Genomic DNA, 18130 nt, shown 5'->3' on the forward strand with positions numbered 1-18130 from the left:
TAATGAATGTTTACTTGAGATGAAGTAGTAAAGATGTGTGTAATGTGATGAACATTTTCCAAAGTATTCTAAAATTAATTTTATCAAAGCGAGGGTACCAGATTTACAGAAAAGGTAAAGTGTTACCATATTGAGAAAAGTTATTCTACTGGTCACATATTATTTTGTGCAATAAAAGTTCTGGACTTTACGTTGTGAGTGTATGACCATTTTGTTGAAATTAAATACATTTAATCTGTGCTGACTGGCTTGTTTTTTTGTATCATTGCAGGGACTGAGTTTCCCTTATCTCAGTGGAACCAAAACATTATACTTCATTCTTGAATCATTAAGTAAGTTGAGCCAAAGGGGTAAGTTCAGCAACTCTCGTTTCTAGGTAACCATACAATCATTTTACCAAATAGGTCATAATTTCATGGAGTCTGAAGGAAGACACCACATGGAATAAGTGGTTAAGTCCAGAAAACACATTGTCAAATGAGTGTGTTAGAGGTTTCAAAATGTATCATTTTAAGATTGATCTATACATAATTTGGGGTCTCTATAAGATTGAGGTCCTAAACATAGAATAAAAGTGCATCCATGCAGCTGTATAGGCTAATATAGTCAAAATGTTTGCCTTGGGGAAGTTGATCCAATGGAAGTGATTTATTCCCCAGTGTAATGCAAGGCATTATCACTGATAGGAGGTTACAACAGGGCCTAGGGTAAAAGTGTTTGTGAGGTGATAAGCCTGTGTTAAACAATGCTTAAAATTATTTTCTTTAAACAAAAAAGCAATTGTGTTATTGTATTTGGGACATAAAGATAGACATGGTTTTAAAAAGGTAGTGGTAATATTTCATTCATTAAAAAAATGTGTAGGAGGCTTAAATTACCCTGTCCTGCGACTCAACTTACCACATACCCGCGGTAAATTGTGCCAAAAGACAACTTTCTTTTTTTGGACAAGTTATGTTTTCAAAAGTAATGTTGAGATGAATTCTGATTATTTCCAGGGATACACAACATCCTGAAAGATATGTAGATATCTTTGATAGAAAGAATATACTATATTTTCCTTGCTGTATACTGATGCTGTATGTAAATCATTTACCCTACGCCTCCCTACTTGAACCACACTGTTAGATGGGCTTGACTGTGGTTAACATGCTCTACTAACTGAGCTAAAGCGGACTACAGAGGGGTCATGTTTGTGTGTACAGCAGTTTCTTATATAAACCTTTTTTATGCTCTTCTGTACAACTTGTTTACAGTCTGCAGTCCATGAAGGCCTCCTGATATCCAGTGTTACTGGTGGGAGAGACTGGACCTCTGAAGAGGTCCAGAGATTCCACCACCACACAGAACACAACCAGTGGACTGAACAACAGTCGTGGTGGTCATCAGAGAGACAGAGGCTCCAGTCAGGGATCCAGTCTGCAGCCCAGACCCTTCTCTTCAGTCTCAGTGCAGGGATGGAGCAGGGCCTGGGGCTGATAGAGACAGACCCTCCTGTTCCTATGATACAAACACCACAGTATCCATGATGAACAGAGCAGGTCACCCTGGGCTTCAGCCTTCACAGAGAGTGGTGGGAGACCCCCCTGGCGGTAGTCCATCAGCAAATCTGTCTTCTCCTTCAGGGTCTCGTCTAATGCCTGGTGACTGGGTTCATGGAAAGCCTGGGCCTGGGTCTAGCCTTCCTCACTTACCTCAGGATTAACTCACCAATACAGACAGGGTCAGGATGGGTGTTCACCACGAGAGGTACCTATAACACAGCACACAAACCCAACAACACCTAAACAATGGCTAGAGTTCAAGGAGGGAGCTCAAACACTAACCACCTGAGGGTGGTGGCTCCTGCTTCTACCTCCTCTGGTGTCATTGGGTCACAACGTGGGAGGCTGAGCATTTGGACAGATGCAGACAAGTCATACACCTGCGCCACGTGTCAGAAGCGCTTTGCTGAGGCGAACTATGTGAAGAAGCACCAGACAGTTCATACCAAGGACAAGCCCTTCAAGGGGAAACTGTTACAAGAGCTTCTCTTTGCTGACTAACCTTATCAGACACAGGAGTTGTCCACAACGAGGAGAAATCATAGCAGTGTGACTAGAGATATACACAAGGTGATATCTGGGAACCATTCTTTAGACGTATTATAATTATCATGTTAAGTGTCTTGGTAAGAGGATAATTAACCCCATTCCCCTTATTAACTCTTTGTTAACTTGATTTGAAACAGGCTTGTGTAAATACCTGTTTTTAAAGGGACAGTAAATCTAGACAAAAACCAGGACAGTTGAATATTTACCTTAAGGTGATGTAGATGGAATAAAGTCATTATTTTCTACTCCATTCTTGCTTCTTTCTAAACAAGTCTGTTCTCAGCTTGAAAGAGACTGATATTAGGAGATTTGATGTGTAAAGTAAGCAGTACTGTAATTTAAAGAACAGTGCGCATATCTTTTTCATTTAACCACACCCTTTGAGCTATGACGCCAACCAATACGATCCCTTCTCTTCAGAGTCAGGAGTGGAGCTAGCTAGCTTGACCAGCCGGCACTGGGAAGAAGAATGGCGGATGGCAAGATGACGCCAGGCAGAAATTAGGGCGATAGTCTATGTCTGCGAAATACGTGCAAAGTACTTTCTCTTATGAGTCAAATACAGGAGACATAATTACATGTTCCTCTCCTGAAAACCATGAGATGGAGTTGGATAGTGAAAGCTTAGAAATCAAACCTGACAAAAGTGAAGAAAAAGAATCTGAAGACTTCTGAGCCTCACCCCAATAATCAGGGAAATGCCTGAGATGGCTCTGGCCCAGTGGGAGTAGGATTTATGGAGAAAGTGGATTCGTGCCTTTTGGCCAAACAATTTGTGGTATCAGAAGGAGCGGGCGCTCCACATCTCGAGCCTCGGGACAAGCGCTGTGTCTTGCTTTGCTATCTGGAGCAGAGCACCGGTGAAAGAAGTGATAATTGGGGTGGAACAACTGAAGTTGAGGATCCACGGTGTCTGTGATGCACGCTGTTTGGTGCAATGCAAACCCGGGGGCGAGTGCGAGATTGAGGAGACCCTGTTTATCCTTTTGAGTTTTGATATTGAGTGTTTACCTGATAAAGCCATGCTAGGACATGTCAGGTATCCCATAAGAGCTTTTGTTCAGAACCAACTACAGTGTTTCAGGTGCCACGTTGTATGCTCATGTTGCAGCAGTATGTAGGAGGGACATTATTAGGTGTGAGAAGTATACAGGAGGGAATGGGACAAAGGAGTGTGTAGTTTTGTTGGAAAAGGTGGTGTGTTTCAATTGTGGAGGTGCGCATGTTGCTGGGGATCAGAAATGTCATGTGCAAGTAAGACAATTTGAGATTGCCAGGGTTACAGTGCAGAAAGTGTCTCATGCTGAGGCAGTGAGGAAAGTAGATGTTGATGGGGGAAAAAGTGAGGCTGGGAAAGGGAGCCTGAGAGGATCCCTGTGACTAGTAGGCCAGTACAGAGTGACCCGGACAATTTGAGCTTTAGTAAGGTTGGCTTCTTGTCGTTTATTGCTATGGTCATTAACTGTACCACACAGATGGAGAAGAAATCCAAGAAGATATTAAGTAGTAGCAGCAGCAGAAAAGTTTTTGGGTGTCAGAGTGTTTTGAGAGAAGGGGTTCCAGCCTCCCAGGTCAACAGCCTGTAGTGGGATATATCTAGGGTTAGATGGTGGTGCAATTTCTTTTTCCCCCATTTGTGTGACCAAAATGTGCAATTCGCTCTCCGACCTGGGAAAGGCAGCAAAACGTCTAGTCTGCCGGAAAACTACACGAAGAAGAGCAATTAAACGGAAGTGAACAGTGATCAAGTACAATTTTTACATAAGCGTTTATGTTGTTGTAATTCAGACGTTTATTAACACACTGCACAGCATCACATACTTACCCCAGGTAGTCTTATATTCGCGTTGGAGACAGGACAGGTTGATGTTATCTAAGTAAAGCTAGGTTCTAACAATGGCTAACTGTATGGTTTTTCACACTCAAATAGCCTCCATCATGGAGGTGTTAGCGAATGCAGCCGTGGCAGAGGTCTGTAAACTCGTAGACGATGACTATGCAGTGTTTCGTTTGGAAATAACTCAAAGACATAAAGAAAACAGGGCATTGCAGAGGAAACTACAGCTACTTGAACTGAAGGTATCACGGGACCGCGCAGACAAGATGATGCGAGAGCGCATTCTCGCCAGTCGTCCCAGAAGTGTCAAGATCCTCGACCGATACAGAGGAACCGCAAGAGGTACATTAGGGGCTATTTATGTGTGGGAAATTCCGTAATTATATGACTAGGGAACCAAATGAGCTGGTATCTCAGTCAAATTCATACATTTAAATAGAAATATTGAAATTTGACCAAAAACTATAAACTGATATCTGATTAAATATGGTGGTGAAGACGCATACCGCAACCTGAACCCTGCAGAAACAAGGATGTTTAAAAAAAATATACTCAGTGCACAGAAAATGTACATTACCAGTCAAAAGTTTGGACATACTGAATCAAGTTTTTTAAAACTATTTATTTATTTAAATTTCTCCTAATCCCATTTGAAAGGAAACACTTTGAATTTTGTGGAAATATGAAATTCATGTAGCAACACATGAGATATGGTAAAATATACTAATACATGTACCATCATCTTTGAAATGGAAGAGAAAGGCCATAATGTATTATTCCAGCCAAGGCGCAATTTAGATTTTGGCCACTAGATGGAAGCAGTGTATGTGCAAAGGTTTTAGTCTGATCTAATGAACCATTGCATATCTGTTCAAAATGTTGTATCAAGACTACCCAAATGTGCTTAATTGGTTTATTAATACATTTTCAAGTTCATAATTGTGCACTCTCCTCAACCCCTAGCATGGTAATAGCTACTGTAAATTGGACAGTGTAGTTAGATCAACAAGAATTTAAGCTTTCTGCCCATATCAGATATGTCTATGTCCTGAGAAATGTTCATATTACCTACAACCTCATGCTAATCACATTAGCCTACATTAGCTTAACCATCCCGTGGGGGGGACACCGATCCCGTAGAGCAGGTATTCCCAAACGGGAGTACGTGCATTTAAAAAAAAAAAATATATATATATATATATATATATATATATTTTTTTTTTTTTCTTCACATTTTCAAACAGTACATTTATATTTTCCAACGGGGCTATACATTTGGGTGAGGATTTATTCTCACCTGAGTAGCCTCGTTTCACTGCCAAAAATAAAATTAAATCTAGTGTTCAGCGAAATAACATAATGTCAAATACAGGTAGCCTAGTCAAATAATTAACACCCAATCACATTAACCGTTACTCTCCTTCGGGAAACCTTCACTCTTGTGCAGACATTTAGAAACAAATCATGACAATTTGAAAAATAAGCCACGGGAGTTTTTGGAGCAAGAATAAAGATGACTTTCGAGTAGTAAGACCTGCATAAAAGCAACAGATAACATTAACAAGAAGGTGCTAGAAGCATCTTATATAGTGAGCTACTGAGTGTCTAGGACAGGCAAGCCCCATACTATTGTGGAGGACTTAATTCTTCCTGCTGCCGTGGATATGGCTTGGGGAAAAGGCCCAAAAAACTATACAGACAATGCCTTCATCAAACAACACTGTTTCACGACACATCAGTGACATAGCAGGAGATGTTTTGAAACAATTATTGCTTTGGATACAAGCCAGTGAATTATATGCGTTACAGCTGGATGAGTCAACAGACGTGGCGGGCCTGGCACAGCTCCTGGTATATGTCCGTTACGTTTATGGGGGTCAAATAAGGAAGACATCCTCCTCTTTGATTTATCTGTACTGATGGCGTGAAAGCCATGACAGGCAGACATAGTAGAGTGGTAACCCTCGTGCAAGCAGTTTTCCCCCAACGCTACTTGGGCACACTGCAGCATCCCCGAGAGGCTCTTGCTACCAAGGGAATGCCTGACAGCTTGAAAGACGTTTTGGACACTACAGTGAAAATGGTTAACTTTGTTATAGCAAGGCCCCTGAACTCTCGTGTATTTTCTGCATTGTGCAATGATATGGGCAGCGACCATGTAATGCTTTTACAACATACAGAAGTGTGCTGGTTATCAAGGGGCAAAGTAACACGTTTTTTAAATTGAGAGACAAGCTTAAAGTTTTCTTTACTGACCATCATTTTCACTTGTCTGACCGCTTGCATGATGACACAAACAACTGGATTCGTTATCCCTTTCATGCCCTGCCTCCAGTCTACTTACCGATATCTGAACAAGAGAGCCTCATTGAAATTGCAACAAGTGGTTCTGTGAAAATTGAATTTAATCAGAAGCCACTGCCAGATTTCTGGATAGGGCTGTGCTCAGAGTTTCTTGCTTTGGCAAATCGTGTTGTTAAGACACTGATGCACTTTGCAACCACGTACCTATGTGAGAGTGGATTCTCAGACGTCACTAGCATGAAAACTAAATACAGGCACAGACTGTGTGTAGAAAATGATTTAAGACAGAGACTATCTCCAATACAACCCAACATTGCAGAGTTATGTGCATCCTTTCCAGCACTCCCTTCTCATTAACCTATGGTGAGTTATTCACAATTCTTGATTAATAAATAAGGTTTTATATGTAAGATGGCTAAATAAAGAGTAAAATGGATTGATTATTATTATTTGTGCCCTGGTCCTATAAGAGCTCTTTGTCACTTCCCATGAGCTGGGTTGTGACAACTCACACTCATTCTTATGTTTAATAAATTTATCGTATAGTGTGTGTGTGGCAGGCTTACAATGATGACAAAAAACAACATTTGAGTGTGCGCTGACCCTGGTGCTAGAGGGGGTGCGCAGCTGGAGGTTGAATGTTTGAAGGGTACGGGACTATAAAAAGTTTGGGAACCACTGCTGTAGAGGTTTAAATAAATCAAAATATATTTTATATTTGAGATTCTTCAAAGTAGCCACCCTTTGCCTTGATGACAGCTTTGCACACTCTTGGCATTCTCTCAACCAGTTTCATGAGGTAGTCACCTGGAATAAATTTCAATTAACAGGTGTGCCCTTGTTAATTTGTGGAATTTCTTTCCTTCTTAATGCGTTTGAGCCAATCAGTTGTGTTGTGACAAGTTAGGGGTGGTATACAGAAGATAGCCCAATTTGGTAAAAGACCAAGTCCATATAATGTCAAGAACAGATCAAATAAGCAAAGAGAAATGACAGTTCATCATCACTTTAAGACATGAATGTCAGTCAGTCTGGAAAATTTCAAGAACTTTGAAAGTTTCTTCAAGTGCAGTCGCAAAATCCATCAAGCGCTATGATGAAACTGGCTCTCATGAGAACCGCCACAGGAAAAGAAGACCCAGTTACCTCTGCTGCAGAGGATACGTTCATTAGTGTTAACTTCACCTCAGATTGCAGCCCAAATAAATGCTTCACAAAGCTCAAGTAACAGACACATCTCAACATCAACTGCTCAGAGGAGACTGTGAATCAGGCTTTCATGATCAAATTGCTGCAAAGAAACTACTACTAAAGGACACCCATAAGAAGAAGAGACTTGCTTGGGCCAAGAAACGCAAGCAATGGACATTAGACCGGTTGAAATCTGTCTGAAGTCCAAATTTGAGTTTTTTGGTTCCAACCACCGTGTCTTTGTGAGACGCAGAGTAGGTGAACGGATGATCTCCATGTGTGGTTCCCACCGTGAAGCATGGTGACAATGTCTGTGATTTATTTACAATTCAAGGCACACTTAACCAGCATGGCTACCACAGCATTCTGCAGCGATACGCCATCCCATCTGGTTTGCACTTAGTGGGACTATCATTTTGTTTTTCATCAGAACAATGACCCAACACAACCTGTGTAAGCGCTATTTGACCACGAAGGAGAGTGATGGCGTGCTGCATCAGATGACCTGGCCTCCACAATTACCAGACCTCAACTCAATTGAGATGGTTTGGAATGAGTAGGATGGCAGAGTGAAGGAAAAGCAGCCAACAAATGCTCAGCATATGTGGGAACTCCTTCAAGACTGTTGGAAAAGCATTCCAGGTGAAGCTGGTTGAGAGAATGCCAAGAGTGTGCAAAGCTGTCATCAAGGCAAAGGGTGGCTACTTCGAAAGAATATAAAATACAAAATATTTTGTTTTATTTAACACTTTTCGGTTTACTACATGATTCCTTATGTATTATATCATAGTTTTGATGTCTTCACTATTATTCTACAATGTAGAAAATAGTAAAATAAGAATGAGAATGAGTAGGTGTGTCCAATCTTTTGACTGGTACTGTATGTATAAATCCCAAGTCTGTCTTTCACGGTGTCTTCGATACTCACGTGGATGACATTACTAAAGATTTATGGTGGACAATAATATACATTGTGAACAGTAAAATTTGGAAGGCAAGGTGCATTATGACTGAAATAACGTTTTGTTCAATAAAAAAAAATACAAATCAAAACGGAACTAAAAGGAAGAAATAAGATGGACTCTGCCACGGACACTATTAAATCTGTAAATCACGTTATGTAATTATGAACCAAAATGTATTGATGTGAAACTAGAATTGTTTTTATGTGAACTATTTATGATTTGTAAAATGTTCACTTCAATAAAGATCATTTTTTAAGAAAAAAAGCTAGCTAAAGGTACATTTTGCAGAAGGTTGTCCTTTCCCCTCTGCGCATATGTGACTTTAAATGTTTTCACCAGAATTGCATCTTGGTCAGTTTTGGGATTGTATGCAATAATTCCCCTGGTTATTTAGCAATCTTGCACAAAGACACTATCATATTCTAGCCAGGTTCTTGATTTACAGCATTTCCTATTATTTACTAATTGAAAACAATGTGATGCATGGGACATAATCTACTGATCTATAAATAGTGTGTATCAAGACGTTATTTGAATTGTTACCTTACATCCTTGCCAATTGTAGACAGTCAAAACTGTCAATAGTGTACAATATCGCTTTGAGCATTGACAGTACCTAATCACCTCTTTTCCACCAATCACTCTCTCAGGTGAAGGACATCTCACTGGAGGCCACAGGAGCTTTGTGAAGTCAGCGGAACACAACACATGGAGAGATGACCAACCAATCACTGTTGATGAGGGGAGTGGAACCTCTAACCAGCACTTTATCATGATCGAGGTTAGTGTAATAGTATCACATAAAAATTACAGTAGATCAAATGTGGCCAGTATATTTCAGAAAGACTCCCCTCATCTGTTCACTTGCTTACAAGTACATCCTAATGTATCTGCCATAGGGGAGCTTCTTAGACTTCCCTATGACATTGTTATCCAATTCATCTCATGTACCGGTAATAATCTCCTCTATTCTTGTGTCAGGATGCAGAGGCTGCAGGTCCTGGGGTCAAGCTGGAGAGGTCTCAAGAAGTGGAGGACCCACAGCACAGCAGAGACATCCATACTGGAACGGCTGGAGCTCCCCCTGTAGCCACGGAGGACCCCACCACTGCCCCAACGCCACCCATTACCCGACGAAACATCACGGAGGTCAGTGGAACGCTGAACGCCGTCCTCAAGTCCGAGACAGATACTGAGACTTTAACAGGGCTGGACCGACTGGGCTGTCCTCCTGCTCCCCGCTCAGAGTATTTACTTTACGGCAACACGAGCCCGAGGACGGTTCTGTCCCATCAGGACTCAGGTGACACATTACAGACTGGCAATGATCCGTCCTGTTCATACTCTACAGAGATGACACCTAGTGACATGCCTGCCGGCTTAGATACACAGACTAATCCATTGAGAGGGGACTGGAACCGGTACAATAGTAGTGTATACTCTGAAGAGTCCCTAGATAAGAAAGGGGAGGGTCTGGTCGTAGATGAGGTGACTGTGAAAGTGGAGAGCGACACTCCTCTGACATGGAATGCAGACGAGACTCACTTAGGAGGAAGGCACTCGCAGGGCAACACCAGTGACTTCTTAGTCTACAGGGAAAGCTTACAGACAAATCCAAATGTCACAACCCACTCCCCTTTACACCCGCTCAGGGATCACAACCCAGTGTCCACGTCGATGGTACCTTCCGATTCACACGGCCGCGTCCTTTTCGATCAGGTATTGAACTCAAACGACAGGGCTAGAGCTCAGGCTCGGGGAAGAGGTGCCACATCAGCCAATAGTAAAGAGAAACGGTTCCTCTGCATGTTCTGTAACAAAGGCTTCAGCCGCCCCCAGAAGGTAGAGATCCACCAGAGGGTCCACACAGGGGAGAAACCCTACAGCTGTACCCAGTGTCATATGCGCTTCGCCCAGGCTTGCAACCTGAAGAGGCATCAGAGGGTCCACACAGGGGAGAAATCCTATAGCTGCCCCCAGTGTGAAAAGAGTTTCTCCCACCAGCACCAGCTGAAGATGCACCTGAAGGCCCACACGGGAGAGAGGCCGTTCCCCTGTGTGTAGGGCTGTTACGGTGACCGTAATACCGCCAGACTGGTGGTCACGAGTCATGACTGTAGTCAAATTCCACGTGACCGTTGAGTCATAGTAACAGGGCTACTCAAACTGTACTCTGTAAATTAATGGTTTAATGGTGCTGATGGGTGTTAGTAGCCTGCCAAACTTGCTAACGGCCATCAAGACGCTAATGGCCTGGTACTCAACACTCTATTGTCCCTCAAATCACTCTGACATCAATGCATTTGAAAATCTTATCAAACACTTCATGATTGAATTTGAATAATCTGCAGGGGTGGAAATAGCAGGAATACGTGTCTATTGACCATGACATTCAATTTTGAGTTTCACATTTTTATATTGAAATAGGCTTACTGCTATTACCCGAAACGTCTCATCCATCCTCCAAATCATGCTCTCTCTCTCTCTCTCTCTCTGTGCAGAGTGATTTGAGGGACAATAGAGTGTTGAGTACCAGGCCATTAGCGTCTTGATGGGCGTTAGCAAGTTTGGTAGGCTACTAATGCCCATCAGCACCATTAATTTACAGAGGGCAGTTTGAGTAGCCCAGTAACCATTACTCAACAGTCACATGGAATTTGACTACAGTCATTCAATTTCAAGTTCCACATTTTTATATTGACATAGACTTGCTGTTATTATCCGAAACGTCTCCTCAAAACCACGCTCTCTCTCTGCGTTCCAAGTTGCAATTGTGGGAAAATCACAGTTTTGAAAGCAAATAGGTCTACTGTTGTGACTGTTGGAGAGAGGAGGGTCTCAGCTTTCTTTTTTTTTCTTTTGCACTTGTTACCCCTTTTTCTCCCCAATTTCGTGAGACCTAATTGGTAGTTACAGTCTTGTCCCATCACTGCAACTCCTGTACGGACTTGGACAAGACGAAGGTCGAGAGTCTGGTAGGCTATGGCTTTGAGATATAGTTTACACGGGGCGAAGTAATTGCATAGGCCTATAGATATCATTGGGTATGCTGAAAAGTTTTCAGGACATTACATTAACTTTTAACTAACTACATGAACTGTTAGATTAGTAAATTACACAGCTAACTATCAGCATATTATATTTAGTTTTCTAGCTAATGCATTTTGAGTTTCCACTTCCTCAGAATTAGCCCAAATCCATATTTATTTATATATATATATCCCTACTGTTGGTGCGTGCAAATGCGAGTCATTTCAACTGAACATTGTGGTTACATTTTAATGAAGAATGAAATCAAATAAATCTTATTCATAATGAATTAATGATGCGTGTCAGGAGCTGGTCATTTTTCCAACACACCTATTATAGCGTTCGTGTTTCATCGACACTGTCGAGTGCATACGGATGGCATGCACATGCAGCTGATAATGGCCCATTCTAAATCTAAACTAATTTCACACATATATTATTTAGTATAAAGACCTTATTAAATTGAGAATAGTCTGATGGGAGGGAATATTAATGAACAGCGTGTGCAGTCTAGGCATGAAATAGAGCACATGCCTGTTTTGCAACTTTTTCAAATCATCAATAGTTGCATCATGCATATGTTTTGATTTCTAAGACATTCTAAGGTTTGTCTCACAACTAAAGTAGCCACATAACTTTTCAAATGCTCCCTTTTTACACTAACACAGAATAGCCGCACCATTGCGCACTCGCTCAGCAATCGTTAAGAGAAAAATACCCTTTCCATTTTATCAATCAGTGTTCACTTATATTCTTGTAACTATAAAATCATATGATGTAAAATAATTGTACAGGAATTAAGCGTATCTTTTCTGCTATTGGCATGGCAGACCCAGATCGGTAACATACATTAGGCCGACTCAACATGAAATTCTGTTCTTCTGAAATAAATTTTCTTCATATCATAATGTTTCTTAACACCAGCTATTGTGATGGAGTATATTAAATGGATTTATAATACTTATTTGAATTGTAGATGGTCCACAGGTGCGCATCAGCGGCTTGTATGCGGGGAAACCCGGAGATGCCAACCGTGTTTATGTTAATACAAGGTCAATAACCTTGAGACCGGTGGTCATTTTGCATGACAGTTAATGGCTGACACATTTTCATGACCGCCACAGCTCTAAATGTTCACACTGCAGGAAGAGGTTCTGAGAGGAGCTACCTCAGGATACACCAGCAGAAATAACATTCCAATCTATAACATAGAAACCATTCCACTCGATATCTTCTGATGTTTAGATCAAACCCTGCATTAAATACAAAGATTCATTTTCATTGTTGTCAGCAGAAAAGATCCACAGATGCATGTGGAATAACGAGAGTAAGTGATTTCAGTGTTGAATATTACTAGGTAGAAAATTGCAGTCAGACATAAAATATATGTTACATATTGTGTTTGTACTGTGTAGGCTATATTATGTTCACAAATGCTTCTATAATACTTCTAAATACTTCTATTCAACTACCTTCTTTTTTTCCCCAAGACACCTTTTTAATGAGAAAATGAATGAGGTTTATCAAGTCCATGGACATGTTTTGTTAAGGCATGTGTGGTTTTCATATGGCATATATAAAACTTTGTTTAATAAAAACAAAATTGACTTTTCATTAACTTTAATTGGGACTCTCTTTTTAGTATGAATCACATCTGATCTCACCCTATTCTACATACACCCAACAGTGCTTTATAACCAATATACACTTAGAGCCTACATACAGTACCTAGAGAAAGTATTCACAGCCTTTGACTTTTCCATTTTTGTTTTGTTACAAAGTGGGATTCAAATGGATTTAATTGTAATTTTTTGTCAACGATCTATAAAAAAAAAGTTATTTTATCATGAAAAATAAAACACTATCTTGATTAGATAAGTATTCAATCCCCTGAGTCTATACAGGTTAGAATCACCTTTGGCAGTAATTACAACTGTGAATCTTTTGAGTAAGTCTGTAAGAGCTTTCCACACCTGAATTGTGCAACATTTGCCCATTTATTATTAAACAAAAATCTTCCATCTCTGTCAAATTGGTTGTTGATCATTGCTAGACAACCATTTTCAGGTCTTGGCATAGATTTTCAAGTAGATTTAAGGCAAAACTAGCTTGGCCACTCAGGAACATTTGCGGTCTTCTTGGTAAGAAACTGTGTAGATTTGGCCTTGTGTTTTAGGTTATTGTCCTGCTGAAATATGAATTCCTCCTAGTATCTGGTGGAAAGCAAACTGAACCAGGTTTTCCTCTAGAATTTTTCCTGTGCTTAGCTCCATTCTGTTTATTTTCTATCCTGAAAAACTCCCCAGTACTTAATGATTACAAGCATACTCATAACATGATGTAGCTACCACTATGCTTGAAAATGTGGAGAGTGGTACTTAGTAATGTGTTGTACTGGATTTGCATTCTGTATTCTGGAAAAAGTTAATTCTTTGTCACATTTTTGCAGTATTAATTTAGTGCCTTGTTGCAAACAGGATGCATGTTTTGGAATATTTTTTATTCTGTACAGGCTTCCTTCTTTTCACTCTGTCAAATAGGTTAGTATTGTGGAGTAACTACAATGTTGTTGATCCGTTCTCCTATCACAGCCATTAAACTCTGTCTTAAAGTCAGGGGTTGAATACTAATTGACTCAAGTCATTTCAGCTTTTCATATTTAATTAATTTGTAAAATTTTTGAAAAAACAATTCCACTTTGGCATTATCGGGTATTGTGTGTAGGCCAGTAACCCAAAAAATCTCAATTTAACCCATTTTACTTTTAGGCTGTAACACAACAAAATTTGGAAAAAGTCAAGGGGTATGAATACTTTCTGAAGGCACTCTAACAGTGGCGGCTGCTAAGGGGAAAACGGCTCATAATAGAGGCTGAAATGGAGTTTAAGGGATGGAATAGAGTGAATGAAATGGTATGAAAACCTTGTTTTTATACCATTCCATTTAATCCATTCCAGCCATTATTATGAGCTGTTCTCCCCTCAGCAGCCTTCACTGCACTGTACCTACACATACCCACACACTAACAAACACCTACTGTGCACATCAAAATAGTTGAGTCAGGCTTGCCTGATGATTACTCATATTTACGTTCACCATGATGGGTTTAACAACAATGAAGTTGTTCTGTAACTACAGTATAGGACTCAAACGTAGTGGGGATGGGGAAACACTCCATGTTGAAAATGTGTTCATTATGTGTGTACGTACCTGAGGGAGTGTATGTCTGTGTGATCTGTATTCCCTGTCTCTTCCAGGAGGAGGAGGTGCTGCTGGTGAAGGAGGAGGGGTGTGAGGAGGGTCTGGGGAAACCTGAGGGGACCATGGTCATGGAGAATAACCAGACTACACCTTCTCCTGAACCCCCAGTGGAACCAGCTGAGCAGCACAGGACCACACACAGTCTCACTGAGGTGAGCCCACTGTGAACTACTGTTGAATTCTCCATTGAATTGAATTCTCCAACCATTAGTATAGTATCAAATCAACTAACATGTTTGCATAGTACTCATAGCAATCCCTCATTGGCCAATCAGAAGATGCTCCATAGCAGGGTGCTCATATCAGATGTCTTGATCCAACATCCTCTCACTCTGTATCTCTTACAGTCAGTAGACATGGAGGATGGGAAGCCTGATCTGCTGCTGGTCAAAGAGGAGACAATAGAAGATGAACCAGAGAGCATTGACCTGCTGAGTGGACTAAAGATGGGGGAGCAAGGTAAGGGAGAACTACATATAGCCTCCATACAGTAATAGATCTTCAATGGGAATAGTAATACATATAGCCTCCATACAGTAATAGATCTTCAATGGGAATAGTAATACATATAGCCTCCATACAGTAATACATCTTCAATGGGAATAGTAATACATATAGCCTCCATACAGTAATAGATCTTCAATGGGAATAGTAATACATATAGCCTCCATACAGTAATAGATCGTCAGTGGTAATAGTGATACTCCTGGCTGTTGTTTTTTCTTCATTCATAAAATTAAATCATTACAACTTGTGTTTACATACAACAAAGTAATTGACAAAAACACTTTAATTGACTCAAAAACACTCCATATGTAGAGTTTTCTCTGCCAAAGTTTATTTTGTAACCTCTTCCTGCAGGTGGTTGGCTGGAGGCCAACAGAGGAGACTGGGTGGCCATCTTGGATTCCCAGAGCCAGACAGGTGCAGTCAATGGCCTGGGGGATGACATCACTGAGCAAGCCAGGACCAGAGGCGACGTAGTGGTCAGTGGATGGGACAGTGTCCTCAACTCTGGGCTGGGGAACAACACTGTTAACCACAACCAGAAACAGACTGTCGAACACAAAACAACAGCTGAACTTAGTCTTCATGACAACAGACTGGCTGAGACCAGAGTAAGGCGTAGATTTGGTCTGCGGGGACGGGGAGGTGTCTGTATGAGAACAGACACAGACTCAGCTAGCGACGCTCCATCCTGCTCCTATAGTTGTGATTCAGAGAGACAGATGGCGCCTCAGGTTAACCCCCTAACAGATGCTTCCTTCAGCCTGCCTTCTATAGGATCTATCAATTGGAACATGGACCCTGCAACAACACAGACACTCCCTGGCCTTCATCCTCCTCACACTCTCCTAATGTTAAACCAGACCTCAGACAATGCAAGTACCTCAACACTAAATGGCTACACAAGCCCATTGACCAATGACAGTAGTAGAGACAGAATCAGTAAAGGTGGCATCGCCAAAGAGAAGCGCTTCCCATGTTCGTTCTGTGGGAAAACCTTCAGTTTCCCCAAACAAGTAGAGATCCACCAGAGGATTCACACGGGGGAGAAACCATACGGCTGCCACCTGTGCTGGGCCAGTTTTTCACACTCGTTCAGCCTGAAGAGGCACCAGAGGGTCCATACAGGGGAGAAGCCATTCAATTGCCACCTGTGCCGGGCCAGTTTTTCACACTTGTTCAACCTGAAGAGGCACCAGAGTGTCCACACAGGAGAGAAATCCTGAAGCTGCCCCAGTGTGAGAAGAGGTTCTCCCACCAGCACCAGCTGAAGATGCACCTGAAGGTCCACAAGGGAGAGAGGCTGTTCGCCTATATGCACTGCGGGAAGAGGTTCTCAGAGGAGAGACAACAGGATACACCAGCAGAAAACATGGCCCATGTATAGAGTATAGTGATATGTAGTACCGGTTAGTGTGTTTGTAGTTAATTCTGTTGCTTTTGGATGTAGTAGGGAACTGGATGAGGTGAACTCCACCCAGCACAGCTAGAAGAGGACTGGCCACCCCTCAGAGCCTGGTTCCTCTCTAGCTTTCTTCCTAGGTTCCTGCCTTTCTAGGGAGTTTTTTATAGCCACCGTGCTTTTACATCATGCATTCCTTGCTGTTGGGGGTTTTAGGCTGGGTTTCTGTATAGCACTTTGTGACATCTGCTGATGTAAAAGGGCCTTTTTAATACATTTGATTGAAAAGTGATTGAACTGAGGAAAGAATGAGTATGATGAGGCAGAGTAGATGATATGGTAATGGTTGGTGTGATGCTGTCTGTAAAAATACTTCACTAATGAAGAATGACAAACTTAGTCCCTTTAGGTTGACATTGGTGTTATAGTGAGATCAGGATGGTGCCTTATAATGTTAAACCTTGTCCGAAGTATTCTAAAATTAATTTTTATCAAAGTAAGGGTTCCAGATTTACAGAAAAGTTACCATAGTGAGAAAAGTTCATTTATCGTTCACAGTATCGTTTTGTGCAATAAAAGTACTGTACTTCATTATGCAAGTAGATTTGTTGAAATTATATACAAAATTGACTCTGTTCTGACTGTCTTGGTTATTTTTGTATCCTTGAAGGGACTGAGTTTCCCTTGTCAATCTAACCAAAACATTATACTTCATTATTTAATCAACACACAGTCGTGGCCCTTGCACTTTTATCAACTAACTGACCATTTTCCCTAAAAATAAGTTGAAATTCACCAATGTATTTGGTCTCCACAATTATGTAACCTATGTTTATGATTCAGAACTTAATATATCCACTTAAATCAGAAAATAAACTTGGCATTGACTAAATTATTGACACCCTAGACGTAATATTTGCTAGCACAGCCTTTGGTCAATATAATTGCAATCAAGAGCTTCCTATAGCCATCGATGAGCTTCCTGTACCTCTGTACTGGCAGTTTGGCCCAATCCTCGTGTGCCATCTCCCAACTGAGAGCATCAGCTGTTCCAGGCGATTGTGTGATCCCGCTCTCCGCAGCCAATGTGAGTAAGACCATTAAACAGGTCAACATTCACAAGGCCGCAGGGCCAAACGGATTACCAGGACGTGTACTCCGAGCATGCGCTGACCAACTGTCAAGTGTCTTCACTGACATTTTCAACCTCTCCCTGTCTGAGTCTGTAATACCTACATGTTTCAAGCAAACCACCATAATCCCTGTGCCCAAGAACTAAGGTAACCTCCCTAAATGACTACTGACGTGTAGCACTCACGTCTGTAGCCATGAAATGCTTTGAAAGGTTGATCATGGCTCACATCAACACGATTATCCTAGAAACCCTAGACCCACTCTAATTTGCATACCGCTCCAACAGATCCACAGATGATGCAATCTCTGTTGCACTCCACACTGCCCTTTCACACCTGGACAAAAGGAACACCTAAACTCAGCAAAAAAAGAAACGTCCCTTTTTCAGGACCCTGTCTTTCAAAGA

The 18130-nt window shown here is 41.3% G+C and overlaps 1 pseudogene; it reads left to right on the forward strand.

Annotated features, from left to right (window-relative positions):
* The first annotated feature begins 3792 nt into the window (after nt 1–3792).
* LOC112232198 lies at nt 3793–16776 on the forward strand (annotated as a pseudogene).
* Nucleotides 16777–18130: the final 1354 nt, after the last annotated feature.

This window comes from Oncorhynchus tshawytscha, linkage group LG11 (assembly GCF_018296145.1).
Source record: "Oncorhynchus tshawytscha isolate Ot180627B linkage group LG11, Otsh_v2.0, whole genome shotgun sequence".
In the NCBI taxonomy this organism is placed as follows: Eukaryota; Metazoa; Chordata; class Actinopteri; order Salmoniformes; family Salmonidae; genus Oncorhynchus; species Oncorhynchus tshawytscha.